Source organism: Aplidium turbinatum, chromosome 2 (assembly GCF_918807975.1).
Source record: "Aplidium turbinatum chromosome 2, kaAplTurb1.1, whole genome shotgun sequence".
In the NCBI taxonomy this organism is placed as follows: Eukaryota; Metazoa; Chordata; class Ascidiacea; order Aplousobranchia; family Polyclinidae; genus Aplidium; species Aplidium turbinatum.
In genome coordinates this window covers 418390-438137 of record NC_137473.1, presented here as the reverse complement: position 1 = coordinate 438137, position 19748 = coordinate 418390, and the positions used below count along the sequence as shown (strand labels likewise).

Here is a 19748-nt window from a genome sequence, read left to right as displayed (position 1 = left end):
TTTTCAGAAATTTGTTTGATAGTTGTCCTCTTCCATCCATCAGTGTTCTTAAAGTTGTGATAACAGTATCTACCTACTGTTGGATGTGAAATGATTGCTCTGCAAGTAGACACTTGCAAAAGTATGAGAAACTAAAATTGAAATTGTTTCATTTGAGAAGGACTTCATTCAAGCTTTACTTCAGGGCAGGTGTTGGCTAGCCAGGCTATCGAGTCTTGATCAAGTTTAGTCAGTACTTGTTTTCTATTTGGAGTGTTCATTACCTGTAGCTGTTGAGTGTTCATTAAATGAACTATTTTGATTTGTTTGTTCTGGTGTAAATATGACAAAACTTTTCCCTCGGCAACAAATTCTCAGCACTGAATTCTCCAGCACCGAATTTCCTTGGATTGAATTTTTGTGGCCCCAGTGGTACTGGCAATCTGGCATACGGTACCAGAAAGTGCAACAGTTGTAAACTTAGATTGTAAAGGTCTGGAATGCAGAATTAAGCTACAGAATTTCAATAACATTATGTGAACCAAAGTTCATACTTATTTGTTTTTTTAATGAATATGGACTATTAGGTTTTAGAAGACATGCTAAAGCAATTATTATTATTTATTTGCATCGGACAAGGTTGTCCATGTTCAAACCCTTAAATTGCTTGATTTGAGTTTAGTGTTATTAAGCAGTACTAACAAAGGCAGCTGCCAAGAAAGTTGTGAAGAAAGTGAGCAATTGTCAAGTTTATTATCGTACATTTTTTGAAATTGAGTTTATTAGTTTTTATCTGTGATACTACCTACTGTTGGATGTGAAATGATTGCTCTGCAAGTGGACACTTGTAAAAGTATGAGAAATTAAAATTGTTTCATTTGAGAAGGACTTCATTCAAGCTTTACTTTAGGGCAGGTGTTGGCTAGCCAGGCTCTCGAGTCTTGATCAAGTTTAGTCTGTATGTACATGTTTTCTATTTGGAGTATTCATTACCTGTACCTGTTGAGTGTTCATTATATGAACCATTTAAATTTGTTTTTTCTGGTTTAAATATGACAATAAAACATTTCCCTCGGCAACAAATTCTCAAAGATATGCACACTTTGCAAAGCGTGCTTATCTTGCTTACTTTAAAGTGAAGTTGGGGATCAAGATAAGTCTTGGGCTCCCCACATTGTTTGCAAAAATTGCAAAGAACATTTACGTCAATGGACGAACAAAAGAAGAAAAGGATTAAGCTAAGGTTTGCTATTCCAATGGTTTGGCATGAATCAAAAGATCATAATAGCGACTGCTATGTTTGTGCAGTAAACACAAAAGGCATAAACAGGAAAAAATAGGAATTCCTTGCAATCTAAACCTACCTTCAGCAATCAGGCCAGTGTTACACAGTGAAGAAGACCGGGTCGCGACCCCAAAGGGTCGCAACCCCAAATGGGGTCGCGACCCATAGTTTGAGAAGCCCTAATCTAGACTACTTTCCTGAAAATCTTGGCGATTTGAGTGACGAGCAAGGGGAGCGATTTCATCAAGACATTAGTGAGATGGAAGTCAGATATTAAGAGAGATGGGATGCTACCTGACTATTGCTGGTGTTCTAAACGCGATGATGCTTTTGCGGTTCACTCTCGTAGATCTCTTAAAAGCGCAAGTTTACAAGTTTATGGCAGACACTTAAGCAAGCTGAAGATTAAGGAGAAGTTACCATACCTATTCATCCTATGTTTGTGTGTACATTTTAAGTTTCTTTGTTGGCTTGCTGAAGTTGATTTGTGTCTTTTGACAATATATTTGACTCTTGAAAAGATTTCACATGAGCATTGGTGCATAAGTTCACTCATGCAGTGGAATCGCCGTAACTAGAAAACTAGACCTGATAGACAAAAACTGACTGCATTTTTGAAATTAGCTGAAAACAGCTGAAATATTTTCAAACCACCACAATTTTTTTTTTTTGATGGCTAGTGTTATCATACGATTTAAACGTACACAACAGTAGGCTACTTTTTTCAGCAATTTAAAAAAATTCTCCAAAGTTTTCTGGTTTAAACTGTTGGACATGCTTTCCAACACTCCCCTCTCAAGCCGAAATAATTTGTGCGTGTCCATATTCCTTGGAAGGCCAGTCGCCGACTGATGACATCAAAAGCATTTAAACTTCTTTATTAGGAAGTGCGATTATATATTCCTTTTGTGTGCTCTTCTGTTTTAATGAAGTCCAGCTGTGCGAAAACTGGTTCTTTGTAGTGCGATGTCTAGCACATAAGATTATGGCCTGGGATTACAGACACTGTCTTTGTTTTGATCGCATGCGTCTGTCTCACCTTTGCATCATTTCGCCTTTGAACATTGCAGACAATCATGCAAAGCAAAAAAAACAACATTCTCCTCGCTAACGGTACAATTATATATGATATACGATTAAATGAATGAAGTATGCAAACTAGAAGCAAATCCTGGTTCTTTTATCCGACTTATTCTTTTAAGCGGTATACGCTTAACCGATATTTTTACTTAACTTTAGATTGGATTTGGTTTGGGATTTCAGGTTTTGATTCAAATAAACGATTGATACGTTTAAGCAGTATACTATTAACCGATTTCGTCTATATAAGCAGATTGCTTGCACTTTTTTGTTGCAAATAGCTTTTGCTAACTATGCGTTTTTGTAAATTAGTCTTGAGAAATGCTATGTACAATACAGCATAGCCTACCGTACCTGACCAAAGTAAATTCTTAGCTATGGATTTGAATAGTAATCAAATTTTTTGTCACTCTGGATCAAGAATTTCACAAAGTGTGTCTCTTGAAAGAGTCGCAAGGGTACCGTGAAAATTTATTGACTTGAATGTTGCAGCCATGGTGCAAAACTGCAAAGGAAATTAGTCTAGAAGGGAATGGCTATATTTGCTTTAATGTTATAGTAGACCGACAGTTAACTGCGTAAATTGCTTGAGCATCAGACCACTCCGTTGTTGTTCGTATGAAGCAGAAAGTTTGTGATCAGTCGAATGGAAGAATTTATGTCGTCTATCTTCACGTGGTGAATCCTGGTCACTGGAAGCATTCCCAAGCTAATGACGACAACCAGAAGCACAAACTGCCGAAACTGCAGATCACAGACCACTCCAAACAGACGTCAAGCCTCGAATCATAACTATTTGTGCACAAAAGCAGGCATACCTTTTACGTGGTAGTAGAAGCAAATTTTTTTGCTCTACATTAATTAAAATATATATAGATAACTTATTAAATCAAATATAGTTATTACTATCTGAAGCCTTTACAAATTGTTTCACCTAACGGATCATCAGAAGGTCTTATTCAAATAGAATCTTATTCAAATAGATTCTATTTGAATAAGACCTTCTGATGATCCGTTAGGTGAAACAATTTGTAAAGGCTTCAGATAGTAATAACTATATTTGATTTAATTTGCTCTGCTTTGCTTTTTTGCTTAGCATTGAGCACTTTTTTGTAGTATTGATAGTTTTCATTGTTTTAGATAACTTATTAGTAGTAAATCATTTGTAAAAAATCAATCAAATTAGTAGTAAAACAATTTTTCCCCTTATCATGTCTTCTTGAATAAAAGCTGCTTATTCTGATACAAGGTCAAGTTGCTGTTTGTCATTCTGACATTTATGTAGCAATGTAGGCTATTATGTTGATATGTAGCTGGTCACAGCGGTAAACCATAATCTCTTCGTGGGAAAATTGTAACATAAGATTCCCAAATCCGTTCGTCTGCATGCAATGACCGAACAAGAAACACGCCTTTGAAACGTCTATTCAAAATTGTATTTCTGTAAAAATTAGCCCGCGGCTATCGAAATCGAGATGCAACGCCGTACACCTCTAAAACTGTCACTACGATACAGATTACTTGGATAAAAGACGGAACTTTTGTCCAGCTAGCAAGCACCAAGCCAACAGTTAAATGTGCGGCCAAATTTCAAACAATCATTTTACGAATGACCAGAATAGATAGCAATATCTCAAACTCACATATGTAGTTCTGTGACGCAATAATGGAAGACAATTATGAAGTCATTCAAACAGGTGTTTAAACCTGATGTAATATTTCCTGTTTAAACAGGTTTCAAACTGAAACAGGCCCAAACAGGTTTGACACAAGTCTTATGAACGATGGTGCAATTTTGGCACATTTTCTAGCAACTCGCATGACGTAATATTCAGTAGACTTGAACGGTTTTTATATGACGTTTGATTAGGTGAACAATTGTCTGGAACATAGCGGCCCCTAGTTATGACAGTCTGACATGGCATAACTAAAAAAGAATTGACGACAATTGTGAGCCAATGAATAAAAACACATGATACACAAATTGTTTGAATCACTCACGTTTAAGTTAATACGCAAATACAAAGGGCATGCAAAGAATGAACAGCAATAAGAGTAAACACGACGATACATGAAATTGGTACCATAGGTACTAGGATCGGAATGGCCCGTTTCGGCGAGTCCGATTCGGCGAGTCCGATTCGACTAATCCGATTCGGCGAGTTCCCTATTCGGCGAGAGCCTTTTTCGGCGAGTGCCCTATTCGGCGAGTTTTTGAAATTTTTAAAAGGAAATTATCGGGTACCGTAGCCTAATTACAATTGCCGTTTTTACATCGTTTTAACGTCGCTAAACGTTGAAATCGTGCTACATCGTTTTAACGTCGCTAAACGTTGAAATCGTGCAGAAAGGAATAAAAATAAAATGTTTGAACTATTAAATTAAAATTCGTCATGTCAGTTCAGTTATTTTTATTTTTGACCATCATATCAAAAACAATACACGTCAACATAGCAAAGGTAGAAGCGACAAAACGCGAACGTTAAAACGTGCTTGAATTCGTCATGTCAGTTCAGTTGTTTTTATTTCTGATCATGATATCAAAAACAATTCACGTCAACATAGCAAAGGTGTAGAAAAAGGTAGAAGCGACAAAACGCGAACGTTAAAACGTGCTTGTGACCGAAGTAAGTTATTGAGTTGAAAGAAATTTGGCAAGGTTGCATCACCTTCAGAAAAATTTAAGATATGAAGGAAAAATAAAACAAAGAAAATGTTAGAAAAAAAATAATGTTTATGTCTATAAGTTAGTACTTTTGAATAGTTAAAATCATAGGCGCCTAACTATTTTATTGGCCGTGGGGGCGAAAGCGTGTTTCATCAGCAGCAACGTAAATTCAGCGAAATGTCACGCAGATGGATGACGTAATTATGTCGTCACACTAGGATTGCTTTTATTGCCACACTCGGAGTTATCGCTACGTTCGACCCGCCGTTAATTATTATAAACAAAGCTCGACCAAAACACATGCTATGCGTCTGCGTTGGCTAGCGGTTGATGGACTGCGACTCTTTAAGCTAAGCACAACATAAAGTTTAGCAACGAACTAGATTTATTAGCATGAAACAAGAGACGAAAAGGTTTACTAAAAGGTATACTGTAAATGGAATGAAAATACTAACTTGATCATATGCTTGAAAATATACCTGTTGAAAGCAAAATCATTCATGTTTGCATCAATTCAACAGCACGTCACCTTTAATAAATTTAAAAGTTGCTGACATCCGTAAACAGCCCTTGAAAAATAGTTACAGAGAGACGTTTGATTAAGTTTTCGACTTGCATTGCTCCCTTTTCACTACAATATCGCAACTTATGGCTGACCAGCTTTCAAGTTCCAATTCGCTGTAAAGATGAAAACAAAAGATGCGCATATTCCCCGCCTTTGATCGGGTTTCCATGGCAACGGACGTGTGTGCGCCATGCAGTTTGCTCGAGGCCGTTGTTGTGTTGATTATGCCGCTTGTGCGACTGTGCGCAATGCGGTTTGTACCAGCCCTTGTTACGTTGGTTAGTGGTAACCTCGGGCTGAGACTTCAAGTTCATTTTCACAGCAACCGATTCACTGCCGCGACAATTCTCTGCAGAGGTTTCGACTTTCGAAAGCGACAGCGAGGCAGTTTGCAAGCGCATTAAGTTAAACGCACGCTGCGTCAACGTAGCAAATTATGTTGTTTTTGAGTGCATTCAACATCTGATGACATGGAATCGACGCAAAATGGTAGATTTTTGCTATGTCACAGGCAGCAAAATCATTCATTTTTACATTGATTCAACGTCTGCTGACGTTAAATCAACGTAAAAATGACAGATTTTTTTGTCTGGGGTGGGATTGTAGCATCGCTACTCGTTCTAGTGATTATTTACTGCGAAGCTGTTGCGGTTTGCATTTAAAAATGTTTTCCTGCTGCCGATCGCTAGTTCATCTATTGTTTTATGTATCAATGCCGCATAAAAAGTTGCTCCCACGCGGAAATATGCGTGGGGGCCTGGTCCCCACGGCTTAGGCGCCTATGGTTAAAATGATTAGTTTGGATCAACAAATGTGTGACCAACACTCCTACAGCTTAGATTGAAAGGAAATTATCGGTTAGGCTACCGTAGCCTAGTTATCCCGACCAGCAAAAATTTGTTCCAAGAACCCAGTTAGCCTAACAGTTCATTTTTACATTGTAGTAACAGAATGAAAAGGCTAACCAAGTGTGTGGCCTATCGTTTTAACGTCGCTAAACGTTGAAATCGTGTAGAAAAGGGTGCTTAGGATACGTTGAAACTGAGAAACATTCACAGAAGCCCTACGATACGTTGCATTTTTAAGATAATGTATTCAGACGTTGAATCAATGTACAAATGAAATGTTATGCTAAATGGGTTCTTGGAACAAATTGTAGGGCTTCTGTGAATGTTTCTCAGTTTCAAAGTATCCTAGTCAGCAAAAGCTCCCTTTTCTACACGATTTCAACGTTTAGCGACGTTAACACGATAGGCCACACATTTGTTTAGCCTTTTCATTCTGTTACTACAATGTAAAAATGAACTGTGTTCTTGGAACAAATTTTTGCTGGTCGGGATAACTAGGCTACGGTACCCGATAACTTCCTTTCAATCCAAGCTGTAGGCCACACATTTGTTGGTCCAAACTAATCATTTTAACTATTCAAAAGTACTAACTTATAGAAATAAACATGATCTTTTTTTTTTTTGTAACATTTTCTTTGTGTTATTTTCCCTTTATATCTTAAATTTTTCTGAAAGTGTTGCGACCGTGCCAAATTTCTTTCAACTCAATAACTTACTTCGGTCACAAGCACATTTTAACGTTCGCGTTTTGTCGCTTCTACCTTTTTCTACACCTTTGCTATGTTGACGTGTGTTGTTTTTGATATCATGATCAGAAATAAAAACAACTGAACTGACATGACGAATTCAAGCACGTTTTAACGTTCGCGTTTTGTCGCTTCTACCTTTGCTATGTTGACGTGTATTGTTTTTGATATGATGGTCAAAAATAAAAACAACTAAACTGACATGAAGAATTTTAATTTAATAGTTCAAACATTTTCTTTTTATTCTTTTCTGCACGATTTCAACGTTTAGCGACGTTAAAACGATGTAAAAACGTCAATTATAATTAGGCTACGGTACCCGATAATTTCCTTTCAAAAATTTCAAAAACTCGCCGAATAGGGCACTCGCCGAAAAAGGCTCTCGCCGAATAGGGAACTCGCCGAATCGGACTAGTCGAATCGGACTCGCCGAATCGGACTCGCCGAATAGTAGCAGACCCTACTAGGATGCACCAAACGCCCCTAGGTAACCCTACCAAGCCTAACTTTTCTTTGGTGGTGAGGCTTCCTGAGAAAATGATATCTACAAATTTTTAGGTTGATTTGACCAAAACTGAGCTCCCACATTAATATTTGTCATTTAGATGGTGCACGTGTACTGTGAAAGCCTAAAATTTGGCCAAAATATCATTTCCCAAGATCCAGTAGAGCTAGAGCTGTTATTTAGCACCAAAAGATGTGAAATCACCATGTTTGTATCAGAGTGTGAAACTAAATATGCTTTATTTTTGACGAAATTAAACAAAAACATAATTTGGAGTGAAAATAGAACAGGCCAAGCAATTGCTCTATAGGCTATCACTAAAGTCACAAATCCATTTTTTGAAATTTTACGTATCATGACTAAGTAGTAGTCGTATGCATGATGCAATGCTAATAATGCAGTAATATTAACACCTACAGTATTATATATTATTCCACAGTTAGGAACCATGATTGTGAAACCAAGTTTCTCGAACGTTGGTTGGGTGTTGTCTGGTGGGTGTTGGGTGTTGTCTGGCGTTTTCAACCACTTGCAACACATTTTCGAACTTTTGCTCTTCAGAGCCAATGAAATCATAGCAAAGCTTCACACCACATTTAGCTGCGTCATTCACAACACTGATGCTGCTTACAATAGCTTCTATCTCAGTGTAATCATTTTCAAACTGCCAATATTCTAAAGAAAGTCCTGCTTTATTCTCATAATTTTGAAAAAAGACCACGAATCCATTCCAACATAATTAGACAAATCGTCCGAAACTTTTGTTGGCATGCTTATAAAGCTAGGTTTTCCTAAGCCTTTGCCAAACCTTTTGGTGCACTGATCAGCTCCATCCACTCGGGACTCAAACAACTTTGCAACCATCCTCTTCTTGTCATCAGTAGTGGTAGTGCTACTGAAAAGAGCCAACGGTACAAGCTCTTCAGTGAGATACCACAGATGGCTGCCAAAGGACTTACTAGCAAACTTCGCGACGACATCATCAACAGTTGAGTAGCAGATCAAAGAATTGATGAACGCTTGGTCACTTCCTGGGGCAGTGGATGGCACAGGTGCTGTCAGCCACCACGGAATGTAACAAAATACAACAAATTGCACAAACCGATGTATCTTCTCTGATTGCCCTGTGGCAAAATGGCACCTTATGGAAGCTCATTTTGAATCTTGCCTCCCATCAGGTCGAGCTTCATTGCATATATTATCTTCGCCATCCACCTGGCTGTATGCAATGCACCAGGTTTACGTAAAGAGGAAAAGTGTTGTCGACTCTCCATCGCTGAGATACAAAAGAACAAGAGTTACAAGCTCCTTATAGTCACCTCTACTATATGTCTCCTGGATATAATCTTCGCAAAGGTTTACAATTCCCAATTTTAAAGGCAATAATGCAGCCGGTATTTGAGGAAAGTCAATATTTTCTGTATTTTGGTGTGTTAGTGCGAAAAAATTTTCTTTGAATCTTTGAAATATTGTGACTTCAGGATTCTTGGAAACTTCAATTTTTAAACCGTCTCACACATGGGTCAATACAACTTCGCCTATGTGGTAACGGCATGCAAACCATAAAAGAGGCTTGTCTAGTTCTCTTTGTAGTGTCACACAACCTGCAGTTTTGGAACCAGTATTTGAGCTTGTTGTGTCGAAGACCATGCCTGCTAGACAATGTTTGACATTCCACTTTGTCAAAAGCTTGCAAGTTGCAATCGGATCTCCAGCTCTCTCGGATGACTTGTGAGGAAGTGCAGACACGCCTAGCAATTTGGTTCCACCAACTCCCGACAAGAGAACAGGCAATCTTTCGATTTTAGTAGTTCTGTCCAGCGTGTCCATCAGTTTGCCGTCCCAATGTATATTGGCAGCTGAAGGTGGATTTTAGCTTTTGTCAGCGATGGAATTCACAGCTTTAATCCTGTACCTCTCAGTTGAAGTACAGCCGAGATTCAGTGTTTTTGGATCTCCATCAACTGACTTTATAGTCTCCTGCATGACAGATGAGATGGCTGTTGAAGAAACATTGTTCCTCACTAATGCCTGGACCACACGAGGGGCGTTCAAAACATCTGTTTAGACTTTCCTTCTATCCTCCAATAACGTTTTTGAATTGTCATTAAGCTCTCCATGCTGACATACAATTTCTCAACTTCCTCAGCCATTTTTTGTGGAAAAAGAGTCGGTATTCTTGCCTTGTCATAGATTTCCTGTACTATTTTAACAGTGCTTTTAGCCGCCCCACGGCGGTCGCTCTTTCTAGGGTTTGTGATGGTTTGGAAATGGGCTAAAAACACAGTAAAATTTGTTGAGATGTAGGCAATCGACATCCTTTTATCATCCTCTTCTGTAGCAATTGTTCCAAGCAGAGTAAGTGTCATCTCTTCGGTGGCATTATCGAATTTAAACTTGGGCATTATGTTACTTTGTAGATAGTAATAATATAGTTTTACAATCTTCAATGACAAACAATAAATTTTAGATAGTACTTGTCAGAGTTACACAATTGTGTTCATTCTATAAAATGAATAACGGTTACTGCCCTCTAGTGTCCAAAATATTAAAAAGTAACAATAAAAATGAACTCTTCACCCTTAAAAATGGGGGGATAGACACCAGTTTTGCATCATTTGGACAAACATGTCAGGAAATATTGTCAGTTACGTGTTGGCCACTAGAGGCGGTATTGCGCTAGGGGAGAGGACAAAATTGCTTTCATCTTGGCTTCCCTTGCCCGAATTTAAACAATTTTTTTATCAATAGTGCAGAATGAAAAGGAGCATCTTTTCAAAGTAAGTATACTATCATATCTAAGATGTAGCTCCATCTAGTGGCAAATTTGTGTAAAAATAATGCTCAATCTCCTTGGAAAAGGGCTGTGTGGGAGGCCAAAACTTAACGAATTTACAAATAAATTTCCAGAAGTTGTTTTCTAAGCTAACCTCACCCACAAAAAAAAGTTAGGGTGTGTAGCATCATTTTAAAAAAATAGCTGGGCATACGGTGCACCCTAATAGGTACATGCTAAAATGACGCTATATACAATAGTTGCGATAATAACCGACTGTTCTGGGCTCAGACAAGGGTCGGCCACCGCAGACAAAACCAGGCTCAAACCCTAACACTTAGGTGTTCTTTACGGGGGCGAGGCACGAAATATCCCTCAACACGTAGTCTACTTTCACTTTCCCCGTACTCTCATCATAGTTGCAGACGGCAACTTTGGCTCTACGAACCACAGGCTTCCTTTTCCTAATTTGTGGAACTACCTCATGCACTCTCCCAAGTTGATACTTCCCACGTTTACCAATGTCCTGGAGAGAACCTACCACTACTAGTTGACCAGGCTCCAAATTCTCGGCCATTTTTAGCCATTTTTTCCGGCCCTGAAGACCTGGCAAGTAAAAATCGATCCATTTACTCCAAAACTGCTGAGAAAGTGACAAATTGAACCGATAATCCCTTCTTAGTTGGTCACGATCATGTGGTTGCCCAACAGCACAGTATGGGCCTAAGTATGGGGTCAAAAGTGAGGCAGGGGTGATGACAGTAAAATCCCTAGGGTCGTCACTCAAACATACCAAAGGGCGTTCGTTCACGATCTGAACGGCACTGCTGGTGTACGTAAGCAATTCAATAAAACTGGGCTTACGAATTGAAGAGTCCAAAATGTGAAAGAAGTATTTGGTCACATCAGCCATGAAACCAAATCTTTCAAGCCGAAATCTAGCCAAGACATCTGCCAGAGGGTTTAACAAGTCAGACAAGTCAAGAAAAGAAGACATTACATCATTAACACAAGTTCCTCGAAATTCAGACTTGCCATCGTAAACAATACGCTTTTTTAATTGTGACGTAACAAAGTATGGTAAATACCATTCAAATCCCTTGACATTTCCTGCTTCACCAGCACGCTCAATATAGCCATTAGATTTAAGATCTTTCATGGTGTCAGTAAGGAAATCATGAAGTTCAGGTTGTTTTAAAGCTTTCTCTCTTAAAGCAGCAGCTCTATCTGACGCCAACACAAAATTGTTAGGTAGATCAATATCTTCCTTCAACGGAACAGGTATCTCAAATTGACCATTTTTCAACTCAATATTCGGTTCGACAAGTTCTCTAGCCAAAATATCATTGCGAGACAATTCAGAGGTTTCATTTTGCAAAGTCAAATCCTGAATGACTTTATTCAGGTCTGCTATTTCCATATCACGAGACTCAATTTTACGCTGAAAGCCAGAGATGACATCCGACTCTGAAGACGTCTGCACTCTGCACACGTTAGCAACGCTTTCATCTAAGGGTGACTTACCACCACAAGCCAACCAGCCGAGAGGAGTGAGTAAAGCATGCGGTTCACTACGATTTTCACCAACACGCTCTTCTTTTGCACACATCAAATAAGCGTTGTCGTTGCCAATCAGTACATCTACAGTACTACAATCATTCAAATGAAACATACTCACGTCATGAAAATGACGGAAACCATTTAAATCTTGTTTATGAGGTAAAGTTTTAACATCGTCAGCCCAAGCTGGGTTAACCACCGAGGTTATATCACAAAACAGTTCATCTGTCTCTAAAGACTGGATGTTGAGTTTGACAAGGTCAGCACAAGTAGCTTTCTGACCAGGTAGGGTATCCATTTTAAACGACGCTTTATCATACGGTTTAATGCCAAGTTCGCAGACCAAATCACTCGAAACAAACGTCAACTGCGAACCAGGATCATGCTGACAATACACCAACTTCGATTTGCCAGTCATTGGATTCAAAACACGAGCAGCAGTAACGCGGTTAAAAGCTGCTTTAACATTTCCAATTTTAACATTACGCACAGGAACTCTGGCACGAGCATCATCTTTCCCAACCGAATCCAGAGATTCACGTGACGTCACATAAAAATCATGCAGAAGAAAATAGTGTTTCCTATCGTTGTTAGGCCCACACTTACGACAGTTATTAGCATGAACGCAATCCCTAACCATATGCTGGTGCAAACAATTCAAGCATTTGCCAGCTTTCACAATGACATCTCTCCGATCTTTAGGTGTCAAGCGCAAAAATTCTTTACAATTAGACAAAAAAATGATATTCAACTTGACCACGTGACGAACAACAAATACATGCCGGCAGGTCTTTGCGTCTGGCCTCACCACCGCGCGGTGCGCCAACAACAGTCGAGTACTGCGAACTCCCTGACATCACATCATCATGGGGTTTTACGGACGTCTGCCTAACCGGACATGAAGGCAATTTTCCTTTGCCAAACTTTTTAAAATGCTGCGACTCACCAGAATCGCCCATTAGCATAATGCTAAAATCAGTCGACTTACGCGTTTCCTCCCGAACTACAAATTCAAACCAACTCTGAAAAGTAGGCTCATCAGTGCCACCATACTGATCACCTAAAAAGTCAAGATAACGCTGCTTAGCGTCAAACGGGAGTCGCTTAGCCAAATCCAAAACAAAACGTCCTTCCAATTTATCACGCTGACCATAAGCTTGCGCGTAAAGCAAACACTGCGACAATTCATCTTGTAAACTGTTTCAAATCACTGGAAGAGATAGAAGTCAATTTGCTACCATAGCGATACTTTCTAATTTCTGGTTCGGCAAAAAGACCTCCACGAACTCCAAAACGCTGGGACAAGCGAGCTAACGACATTTCTATCCTGTCTTCCTCTGACAAGCCAGGGGTGTCCGAAACCAAATTAGCAATCGTTTGCGCAGCTGTTCTAACACAAGCTGCTTGTAACAAAGTCAAACGAGTTCCTTTAAAGGGCGAAGCTGCCATTAAGGCCGTAACACGATTTTTAAAGAAGACAAATGGCATATTACAGACGAAATCGGTTAATAGTATACTGCTTAAACGTATCAACCGTTTATTTGAATCAAAACCTGAAATCCCAAACCAAATCCAATCTAATGTTAAGTAAAAACATCGGTTAAACGAATACCGCTTAAAAGAATAAGTCGGATAAAAGCATCAGAATTTGCTTCTAGTTTGCATACTTCATTCATTTAATCGTATAATTGTGCCTGTTAGCGAAAAGAGAATGTCTCTTTTTTGCTTCACATAATTGTCTGCAATGTTTAAAGGAGAAATGAAGCAGAGGTGAGACATACGCATGCGATCAAAACAAAGACAAGTGTCTGTAATCCCAGGCCATAATCTTATGTGCTAGACATCGCACTACAAAGAACCGATTTTCACACAGCTGGGCTTCATTAAAACAGAAAAGCAGACAAAAGGAATAATCACACTTCCCAATAAAGAAGTTTAAATACTTTTGATGTCATCCGTCGGCGACTGGCCTTCCAAGGAATGGACACGGACAAATTATTTCGGCTTGAGAGGGAAGTGTTGGAAAGCATGTCCAAAAGTTTAAACCAGAAAACTTTTGAGAATTTTTTTTTGAATTGCTGAAAAAAATAGCCTACTGTTGTGAAATGCAGTGCGTAATTTCATTTGTGCACTTTTATTCAGTTGAAGAACATTGCAAATTAATTATTTTACCAGACAGCGCAAAAGACTTGAAAAAAAAAACTTTGCGATTTCAAAACACACAATGAGTGTGAGCCGTGTTTTTCTACCATACCACTATTTTCGTAGGCCACGTTCCATACTCACAACTACACAGCTGGTGCGGAGCTAAAAATAGCATGGTTGAATTAAAAACGTCAACGTCAAAGTTCGCGTTGTGACGTCACAAAGATCGGTTAGATTAAAAGAAGTCCGATTGCTACAGTTTGCAGAAAAATGCTTTGATCGTAAATGCTCTCCCAGTCAGCAAAGCTGGTCTTTTTTACATTGTTTCAACGTCTGCAGATGATAAATCATGGAAAAAGGAGCAGTTTTGCTGGCTGGAACATACAGCACAGTGTTATGTAACACAGAAGTAGTAAACTCTTTAAAATTTTCGTAGGCCATGTTCCATACTCAAAATTACACAGCTGGTGCGGAGCTAAAAATAGCACGCTTGAATCAAAAACATCAACGTCAAAATTCGCGTTGTGACATCACAGCTATCGGTGAGATTAAAAGAAGTCCGATTGCTGCAGTTTGCAGAAAAATGCTTTGATCATAAATGCTCTCCCAGTCAGGAAAGCTGGTCTTTTTTACATTGTTTCAACGTCTGCAGATGATAAATCAATGCAAAAAGGACCAGTTTTGCTGGCTGGAAAACACAGCGTAGTGTTATGTAACACAGAACTAGTAAACTCTTTAAAGTTTAACCAGAATCGTAAACAGTTGTAGGAAGTATCAGTTGTAATGTGCGTTGCAGCCTAGTCAGCACAGACATCTCAACAATTACGCCCATTCACAATAAACCTTTTTTTTTAGTAAATTGGTTAAACGAATCAATCGGATAATCGTATCAAAACGTCTGGCAAATAGGTGATTCGATTAACCGGTTTCGTCTGTATTACCATCGTAACCAATCAAGGCCGCCTTATCGAAAAACGTCCTACTATTTTGGTATTCAAAAAAGCAATCCTGCTGCTGAGAACTCGATTTCGCGGGAGAAGACAAGCTATATCCCTTAAGGGGCTGAGGGGGCTCAGTCACATGCACAGCCCGATCACAATCCTCACAAACCTTAAAATCAGTAGGCGCGACACGCCTCTCACAACCACCCAAATTACGTGTAGCTGGGCGATCAAAAACTAGCGGCGCAGAAAACTGTGAAGGGGGCAAAGCATTACTGCTAATTGCGGCCCCATGACCTGTACGCTCTGGGGGAGGAGTTCGGTTGTAATTTGCAGACCTTGGCTCTACAGCCTTCGGAAGACCCTTAGCCGCGGCCCCGAGACCTCCTGAAACAGCTGGAAAACGTGTGGATTGCACTGGTCCACTTACAGATTGAACAGGCTTCTGGAAAAGGTTATGTAAATTAAACTGTGATTGATGTTCACTTCTGGAATGCCTAGAAGAGCCCTTCTTGGAGCTACGCCGGGAGCCCACATCTGATCGATATTCAGCTAAAGCTACCTCCTTACGTTGTTCAGCCCTCAACTGTGCGTCTTTGAGTGCGAACTCAGCAGCTCTCACTTCGGCTTTCCCGGCAGCCTCAGTTCGTACAGCCTCAGCTCTGGCGGCGGCCTCAGCAGCTCTCGCTTCGGCCTCAGCTCTCGCGGCAGCCTCAGCTCGTATGGCCTCAGCTCTCGTGGCAGCCTCAGCTCGTATGGCCTCCGCTCTCATGGCAGCCTCAGCAGCTCTCGCTTCGGCTTGTATCTGGAGCTCCTCTCGTCTCAACTCGTAGACATCCTAGTGCTTACATTTGAGGCGCTATCCTCAGGATGTATGTCAGCATCCAACATATCTGAGAACTCACTTACTTTTTGTTCAAAGTTATTTTTTAACGAGTTAAATTCGGGGTCTACCCTATCACGAAGTTCTGCCAAGATTGCAGAGTTAAAAATTTTAGTCAAAAGAGCATGGAAATGCCGTAAATCCTCTTCCAAAGTAGAGAACTTAGATCTAAAAATTAACAGTTCCTGCTTATCACTCAAAGAACCTAGGGCTACAGAAAGTTCCCCAATTTGAGTCAAAATATCCCGTCTAAGATGCCGGGCCTCTCGAACTGACTTATCCTCATCGTTACTGGGTCCCTCCCTAGAATGGCCTGCCCGACCGCAAAAAACACCCTCAGGCTTAAACTCAGTCGAGTCGACGGCGGTCGAGTCCCTGTCGCCACCGAGTGTAGACATATTAAATGTTGGGACTAAATTTAACAATTAAAAAAAAATTAAGTTACACAAACACACAAATTATTACAGTAGTTATAAAAAACTTAACTGCAATGACCGTAAAAAATACAAAAAAGAATTTAAATGCACGATACTGTAGCTGTACGAGTATATGAAGGCCAAAAGTCCACAAAACTTGCTTGGATTCGTTCACTTGAATCTTCAAGCACAGATGGATTGTCTTTAATCTTTTTTCTTGCCAATGAATGTCAAAGTTATTTTTCTTCAGTACCAAACTGAGAAGAAATGTCTTTACTTTTTAGCTTAAAGTCCTTCAGTAGCCTACCAACCGAGAAGAAATGTCTCCAATTTTCTTTGCTTCTGTAGACTACCAACCAACAAGATCTTCTTTATTATTCTTTGTGCTTCTAAGTTCCAACTGACAACAGCGTCTTTATTTTTTTATGCTTCTAAGTGCTTCTTGGCCTACCAGCTAACAAGCCACGTCTTTTATTTTTTGCTTCTAAGTGCTTCTTGGCCTACCAACTAACAAACTTTGCCTTTTATTTTTTATGGTCACAGCGGTAAACCATAATCTCTTCGTGGGAAAATTGTAACATAAGATTCCCAAATCCGTTCGTCTGCATGCAATGACCGAACAAGAAACACGCCTTTGAAACGTCTATTCAAAATTGTATTTCTGTAAAAATTAGCCCGCGGCTATCGAAATCGAGATGCAACGCCGTACACCTCTAAAAACTGTCACTACGATACAGATTACTTGGATAAAAGACGGAACTTTTGTCCAGCTAGCAAGCACCAAGCCAACAGTTAAATGTGCGGCCAACTTTCAAACAATCATTTTACAAATGACCAGAATAGATAGCAATATCTCAAACTCACATATGCAGTTCTGTGACGCAATAATGGAAAACAATTATGAAGTCATTCAAACAGGTGTTTAAAGCTGATGTAATATTTCCTGTTTAAACAGGTTTCAAACTGAAACAGGCCCAAACAGGTCCAAACAGGTTTGACACAAGTCTTATGAACGATGGTGCAATTTTGGCACATTTTCTAGCAACTTGCATGACGTAATATTCAGTAGACTTGAACGGTTTTTATATGACGTTTGATTAGGTGAACAATTGTCTGGATTCTGGAACAGTAGCTTTAATAATGGCACTAATAAAGTTCATGGTATTACAGTAGACTCAGACAACTCAGTTTGCAGCAATTAAATTCTTAGTTTTCTGTCTGTATGTGTGTAGAATGTATCTTTTTTTTTTTAAATAAAATTATATACCAATCTTTTCACATATTATTATTATCTTCAGTTTATTAAGCTGATGTTGTTCTTGGCAGTGCTGTTAACTATTAAATTATGCCTAAAAGTTAAAAGAGAATAAGAAGCATGGAAAGCTGTCATTGGACCCTCCAAGAAACTTCCCATTGTTGATTTACCAACACTACGAGATGTCCTTGCTTTCTGAGCTTTGTTGAAGGTGATACTGAAGTAACTTATTACTAATACTCTTTGACAGGTTTTGATTAAGCTTGGTAGTGCCATGAAACATAGATCAACTTGTATTTTTTCACATGGATGTAGTGAAGGTGTTAAAGATATCAAATGTGGAGATATAGCCATCATAAATCAACACCTTACAATAGCCAATCAGCAGACAATTTTCAAACTTTAATGGTTTAAAATTAATCTCACATTTACAGAGATAGAGCACTCATGACATAATGGGATAGTTTTTTAGGAGTCTGGAAAAAGCTAATTATTTTCCTTTCAAAAAAGTTGCCAGCGATCTTGTCATCATCTGCTGTCGTGTAAACTCTATCCTTTATTGCCAGTAGAATTGAGCATCCAGTCATCAGCAATAGTATTTTCGACGAAGCGGATTTCATATTCAAAAGTGCAACACCTTCAATGTTAAATGACAAATTGCTTAAGCTTTTTGAAATGCCGTTGTGTAATATCAGCTTCTCATAAATCTATTTGTAGAGACTCATGCCAATGGAGAGCTCACATTTTAAGTACGGTACTGTATTTGTAATTTCGAGCAACATCAAGTAAACGATTTCACTGCACAGCAAAGAATCACAAGTGACAGAGGAAATGAAGTGGAAAAAACAGCAGTTTTCTGCAGCAATTGATGAAGAAAATCACTCTCCCTTCGAACCAGCTGCACCGGAATGTGACAACTGTTGAGACTAGTAAAGGTGGGGTGTACTGAAAACTTGTGGCAAACCTTTTTATAGGGCGATGTCTTTTCCAAAGCTAATTAATTTCAGGTTGATGCTGCACTCACTTTAAAACTTCTTCTGTTTTTGGCTGCTTGTATACACCATGTACACTGTAGGCCTACAGTGTTTATTTTTAATAATTTTTAAGTATATCGGGCGAAAATAATTGAATATTAATGCAGTGTGTTGTGTGATTATGTAATACATGTTACTGCAACAAAACCAAAGTGTCATCTTATGCAGGATGTATTCCTACTCTTGCCATAGCAGTGAAAAAATGCTGCAATATCATCAGTTTTTGCTTGCCAAGCAAGTATAGAGTTGCCATGTGTTTTTTTCAATATCTTACCGGACTTCACTATTCTTTCCCCAACAGGGTAAATAGTAGGCCTAGTCACGTCATGCGGTATTGTTGCTGTTAGAGCGGAATGGCCCGTTTTGGCGAGTCCGATTCAGAGAGTTCCCTATTCGGAGACAGCCTTTTTCGGAGCGTTTCCTATTCGGAGATTTTCTGAAAATCCAACGACGCCTTCTGTTTATTTAGAGAATTTTGTATTTTATTCCACAATATCGCTTTTGCATTTCGACAAGGAAAAATAAATTAAAAACAAAACTTTTGAATGTAATGTAAAAGCAAACCAAACGTGGTAGCCTATAGGTTTCATCGAAAGGAAGTATGTTTGCAACCGCCTAGTTGGTTAAGTTCAACTTCGGTACGGTAGCCTAGCTCTAATACCTTTGCGATTTCAAAACAAACAGTGAGTGTGAGCGGTGCTTTTCTACTATTTTTCTATTTTCGTAGGCCATGTTCCATACTCAAAACTACACAGCAGGTACCGAGCTAAAAATAGCTTGAATCAAAAATTTCAGCAGTCAAAGTTCGCGTTGTGACGTCACAGAGATTGGTGAGATGAAAAGAAGTCCGATTGCCGCAGTTTGCAGAAAAATGCTTTGGTCGCACCCCAGTCAGCAAAGCTGGTCTTTTTTGCATTGATTCAACGTCTGCAGACGATAAATCAATGTAAGAAGGACCAGTCTTGCTGGCTGGAACATACAGCAAACGATTTCGTCTGTAACTTACCTTCGCGCAAAGAGAACCAATCAATTCATTAACGAGTTTTCTTATTTTTTGCAGTT

At 39.2% G+C, this 19748-nt stretch overlaps 2 protein-coding genes across 20 annotated transcripts in view; one reads left to right on the top strand and one right to left on the bottom strand.

The window, feature by feature from the left end:
- LOC145788218 (uncharacterized) overlaps window positions 1-19748 on the bottom strand; it is a 624890-nt gene that overhangs the window by 450217 nt on the left and 154925 nt on the right. The gene's annotated exons all lie outside the window — the stretch shown is intronic.
- LOC145788220 (uncharacterized) overlaps window positions 17575-19748 on the top strand; it is a 46229-nt gene continuing 44055 nt past the window's right edge. For 4 of the 5 annotated variants that reach the window (XM_082599940.1, XM_082599937.1, XM_082599938.1 and 1 more), the window contains exons 1-2: window positions 17575-17863; window positions 18459-18587. The gene's annotated coding sequence lies outside the window, so the exon portion shown is untranslated. Of the gene's footprint in view, window positions 17864-18369; window positions 18588-19748 lie in introns of all 5 variants that reach the window. The other variant, XM_082599936.1, reaches the window with a different exon arrangement.